The following is a 6105-nucleotide window of genomic DNA, read 5'->3' as shown; positions in this document are numbered from 1 at the left end:
AGGAAATAGAAATCTGGCATTTATTGAACAGCTACTTTATACGAAGCACTAAAATAAAACCTTTATAATTACCTTTTTAATATCTGTGATTGGTACAGTTAGCTGTATTTTACAGATAAAGAAACAGACACTGAGAGTTCATTGTCTTAGTGTTTTATAAAATTCAGGGCTCTATATACCACCTCAGAAGGTACAAAGGCGAAGGTGGAACAAGATCTGACCTTATTTATATAGCGTATTACGATTTGTTATTACGTGTATGTACATCTACATTCTACCTGGGGACGTAGATCCCAGGGCTGTGCATCGACGTTCTACCTGGGGACGTAGATCCCAGGGCTGTGCATGTAATTACAAATCCTAATACGCTATATAAATAAGGTCAGATCTTGTTCCACCTTCGTCTTGTACCTTCTGAGGTGGTATAACAAGTGGAAGGAGTAGAACCTTGGATTTTATAAAATACTAAGACAATGAACTCTCAGTATCTGTTTCTTTGTCTGTAAAGTACAGAAATAGTAACCTGTGTTTGTGGGGGCCTTGATGCTAACTAAGAAAGTACTTTTATTGCATGTGATTATTATAACAATATTATGAAGGAATTAATAACAAACATATGGACAACATTTAGTAAGCATGTATGTGCTGGGCATTACATTAAGAGGCTTTCATATTGTCTCATTTAATCCATAAAATAGCTGTTAGGTCCTATTCACCCCCATATTTTATAGATAAGGCCACTGCAGCTTATATTGTGATGCTAGGGTCAAACTCGCCCCCAGGCGGCCTTTCTCCATAGTCCAAAGTCTTAATCACTGTTACACTGTGTCCTTATCTGCATGTTATGAATGAGGAGGCTGAGGTTCCAAGGTGTGTGGATTTGCCCGCGGTATCACAGATAGACTGGGAATCAAGCCCCTATCTGCTGATGACATGTTTCTGATCAGGCCAGTAAAGATCATTCTGATAAACAAGTGTACAGACAACTGTACTAAAGGGCAGATTAGGAAAGGAAATAGAAATGGAGTGACCTGGGCCTAATAGCATAAGTAAAATTTCTAGAAACAAGGTCAGTTCAATCCCGTTTTCCAGTGTCGAACAGCATGCTACATGTAAGTCAAAGGTATGTATGTCGTTTTAATACAGGAGTCTGCATTTTCAGGGGATTTGGAGAAATGTTTTAAAAAGAGTTAGAAATCAACATGAGGGAGATGTCTAAGGCAGTTATTCTAAAGAAGATGCAAGAAAAATACAATAACCAGGATGGAAATAAACTTGCAATTTAAGAAAAGATCACAACTTTGGTTTTTATCCAACAAACATTCCACTGATAATTAGAGGAGAGAAAACTACAGCCTCTGGGAGAAAACATGCTAACGTCATTTCCAACCCAGACACAGGTCTCTGGAAACAGCTAATAATACACCTGGTCACACATGGTTCTTATATTGTAGACAAACAAGCGGCTTCCTCACAGCAACACGGTTTTCAGTAGTTTCTTGTTAAAGGCTTCATTTCAAAGCATCAGTCCGACTCTTCCACCAGATTACAACAAAAGGACAGCGTTCTTCGGTTCTCCCTTGTTGTGTTTTTGCACGCTGCGGTATCTGAAAAGTGTCACAGTGATGGTGAGGTTAAAATGGACCCTTTCAAAGCCAGTCATTCAGTATTGGAGTTTTCGGAGAAGATACAGAAACTTACAGTTCATGACCTGGATGGATGTGGCGTCTCTGTCATGTGCCTCTGGGATGAAAGTAGGTTACGGAAAGAAGAGACTGATTCCGGCTGATTCATCTTTCCTCTGACCTGAAGTGAAACACACATGCACACATACACATGTGCGCGCGCACACACGTACACACGCACACGTGCAAGAGCTGAAGTAGTACACATAGTGAATCAACCCTCAGTTCTCTTATTAAGGCACCAAGGCCTCTCTTTCCTGGGGGATGTGGAAGTCTAAGTGTTCTATGATTTTGACAGGTTTGTCTCTCTGCGCGTAGCAAGAATGAAAAACCAACAAAACGCTCATGGCTTACCTGCTGCTCTCCCAATTTCAGGCCCGTACAGCCTGAGAAGCCCCTGTTTGGATATGTTTTTATAAGTCAACTTAAATTCTTTTTAGGAACAAGGCTAATTATGAATAGATAAATTAAAAATAAATGAAACAGCCCTGGCCGGTTTGGCTCAGCAGTTGGAGCGTCGGCCTGTGGTACAGAGAGACCCGGGTTCGGTTCCCGCTAAGGTTGCAGTTTGTCCCCAGCCCTGGTTGGTCATGCGGGTGGCAACCACTCGATGTGTCCCTTCACGTCGATGTTCCTCTCTCTCTCTCTTCCTCTCTCTCCCTCCCGCTCTATCTGAACAAAAGAAAAAAAGGGGGAAATGTCCTTGGGTGAGGATTAAAATAAATAAAATAAAATAAATGAAACAGAAAGGTAGTGAAGGGAGAACATTTTGCCTTGTGAATCGGCTATAATTTAATCCAACTGCCATTCCTCACTTGCAGGGCCTGTCTTATGACGGCCTGGCGCTGCATTAAGATTCGGCGCTGAGCTCAAAAAGCAGGAAAAGAGGGGACATCTGTAATACTTCCAACAATAAAGATTTAAAAGAAAAAAAAAAGCATAGCCCAGAAGGAAGATAGACATCAGCCGCATTACAGATAAAATATGGTTAATGGTGTGAATGTGTTCTCAGCAATGTATTATTTCATAAGCGTATCAATAAACTAGTCCTGTGAACAGTCCCATGGAAACACACAGAGGCATGGCCTTGTCTAGGAAATGGAGAAATCTTTCAGTGAGAGAGGACATGTAAGTAGGCTTTTTGTTTATTGAAAAAATAATAATTTTCTGTTCTACCAAAGTAATACGTATGTAGTTTAGTATGTAAACCAGCCAAGTCCTGCTCTCTCCCTTGAGTCCCACCCTTAGAAACAATGATTTCCAGCACTTTAGTGTTAGTTCCACTACCCATCTATTTCTGAATAATATGCTCATGAGGCTACTTCCTTTGTCAAAGGTGAGTATTGTATACTGACTCACGGCTGTGGAACCGGGGCCTTGGCTTTCTTATCGCCTGACCCCTACCGCCCATCTCTGATTGGATGTTGGCTTGGCTGCTGTCTGTCCCAGTGGAGGTTTTGTTCCAGCTGCCTGAACAACGTGTGTGGAAGGGCTAGGCCGGTGGCTGGAGGCTTCCCTATGGGGGAGTCAGGGAGACATCTTGACATTTTACTGGGCAGCTCAGAAATGTCGATATTTTTACGTCTTTTGGGATGGTTATTTCCTCAAAGAGGAATCCTACAGTTACTGCTTTGGATGTATGAATCGGGTTGCCAGCATCCCAGAGCTGAGTTGGGCACGCAGCTGGGAATTTCTCACCTTCTGGGACATGGACTTTCCTTTACTCCCTGCTCTCGGAATGGTGCCTTGAGCTCTGCCTGCTCTTCCCAAGTCCGGAGCTCCTCAGCCTTAGCCTCTTCACGATTAACCCCCAGGCTCCTGGGTAAAGAAAGGATTCACCCAGCTGGGTGGAGAGGGTGGCAAGATCCAGGCATCAGTGGCTTCTTGTACATTCAACAAACCCTGTTTTCAGCTCTTGCCACCCCGCCTTCCCGGGGTCCAGCCTCCTGTTCCTGAGTCCTCTGGGTTCTGTGATGAGATTCGCTTCATCTCGGCTCCCCAACACCTTCTGGCACCATCCTTTCCTGCCGTGCTAGTTTGGTCACTGTATGTCTGCTTTTCACATCCCACAGTTTTGTTGAAATACTGCATCACCTGTTCTCTTTTTCTTTTTGCCCTTGTAGGTTAATGCATCTTTAGAAAGAATACTCTCTGTATCCGGTTACTGGGTTTCCGTGTGGGAGGGGAGGAGAATGCATCCTCAATCCGCCTCTTTTAACATGGAATCATGAGTTACACTCTAAAGGGTAATTAATGGGGGGATGAAAAAGGCATTTTAGGTCAAGGAAATAGCAAGTCCAAACACATAGATTTCTGAAAGGATCTTGCAGCGTGTTTGGGGAATGGGGATTACAGGTTGGCTGGCGTGTGGGGTATAACGGACAGGGGAGATGAAGGGAAGCAGACAAGGCCCCTGGGATAGAGCGGTTGTAAAAATGGCCCAAATTCTTCCCTCCCTCGATGCACATGCCTTGCGGTGCAGCCTTGCAGCTTCCTCCATCAGGAGGCAGAGTCTCTTCCAGCCCTGGACTGTGGGCCAGCGGCGTGATGGAGTTGGCCAACAGAACGTGGTGGCAGCCATGACGTACAGTTCTGACTGAGCCTCTCGGGGCCTTGCTTCTTCCACTCGCTGTTCTGGAACCTGCCCAGGTACCAGGAGAAAAAGCTCAGCTAGCCTCCTGGAGGATGAGAGACACTCAGCCCAGTCTTCCCCATTGTCCCAACTGACAGCCAGTCGGCCCCCAGAGGCAGCCACCTGGCTGGGTTACAACTGACCACACACCTGGGGGGCTTAGTTGAGACCAGAAGGAAGCACCCCTTCCTCAGACAGACGCAGGGCCCTCTCCATGCCGGGCTGGGAGTTGGGAAGGGGAAAGGATGGGTAGTGCCATAGGAATCAGCTGCCTCAAATCAGGAGCTACAGGCGTCGGGGCCATCAATACATTCTTCACTACGGTTTTCTCCTCCTTCTTAGTCTCTCCTGTATCCAGTACCAAACAGGAAATTGGTTGAGGACGTCAGAGCCATCTGACTTCTCCAAGGTAGCTCAGTCCAAAGGAAATACAATGCGAGCCATCGTGTGCAGTCTGAAATTTTCTAACAGTCACATTTTTAAAAGTAAAAAGAAGCAGATAACTTGTTTCATTTAACTCAGTGTGTCCACAATGTTATCCTATCCTAATAATTCAAAAAATTCAAAATTAAGAAACCGAGACATTTGACATTCCTTTTTTTTTTTTTTTTTGGTAAAAATTTACATTGTATCTATTAGTGTAATAGATTAAATCACAGTGTATCTATTAGATTACAGTATATCTATTAAATTCTCAGCACACCTCATTTCAGACCAGCCCCTTTCAAGTCCCCCGGCGCCTCCTTCGGCTAGCGGCTGCCGTGTGGAGCGTGTGCTCACGGGTCTGCCTCCGCCTCGGAGGACAGGCCGTGAGGCAGGGTGGCCAGTCTTTCATCACCTGTACCTGCCTGTTGGGCGCCCCACCCCAACCAGTCCCGGATGGGGCCCCCTGGACCCCTGCTCTGAGCGTGCCTTCAGGGCGGCTGCATGGTCTCCCTGGGGTTCCAGCTCCCAGCAGGCCTCCTCTGCTTACGGTGAAACATGACCGCCGCCGGCCTGCAGGCGGGCGCTCTCGGAGCAGCCCCCGTTCGCTGCGCTTATGAATTGCTCTTTCTTTTCCAGGGCGCACAAAACCATTTCCCTGACTCCTTTTACTTCCCCTGCAGCATTGGAACGACCTGTGGAGGGAGCTGCACAAGGCTGCCTTTGTTCCCGGCTTGGAGTCCGACAAGGTACCTGCTTTCGATAAAAGTCTTTACCCCGAAAAGCCACATTTTTTGGGGTCCCTTTTCTTCCTTTCCCATTTTTACAGAGCCAACAATCAAACCTTCGCTTTCAACATTTAACCTTATAAAATACGAGCAGGTTTTGACTTTGGCAATGGATTTGAGAGATTCCCAGCTCCCTGCCTGGGGTTTGGCTTTCCGAGAGGAAGGCAGAGAGCTGGGCATCGGTTCTGAAGGCCCTGGAAATGCCTTCATATAACGCCCCTTGACAATTTAGTGATTCCATGTCATCCTCTTTGGCTTAGTCACATCTTTCCCAAACTGCAGGAGGAGGTGGCCTCTAAATCAATGGGTTTGATAAGATTACTGGGCAGCCAGGTAGCTCGGCGAGAACCGGGAAGCCTGGGGTAAGTGGAGGGAGGTAAACACCCTCCCCGAGGATGGCAGGTGCCAGTGTTTGTGCATCGAAAATCGAGCCAGCCCCTCCCGTCCCCGTCCCCACCTCAGGTAACCCGCTCCCAAGAGAATGTGTATAATGCGGGCCTGCAGGTCACCGGTAGCTTTGTCTTCGTATTTTAAACCAAGAAACCGTACATTCGCAGCCCAGCCAGGACAGTTGGAA

The sequence above is a fragment of the Molossus molossus genome, unplaced genomic scaffold (assembly GCF_014108415.1).
Source record: "Molossus molossus isolate mMolMol1 unplaced genomic scaffold, mMolMol1.p scaffold_m16_p_14, whole genome shotgun sequence".
Lineage (NCBI taxonomy): Eukaryota > Metazoa > Chordata > Mammalia > Chiroptera > Molossidae > Molossus > Molossus molossus.
This window is presented reverse-complemented; position numbering follows the sequence as displayed.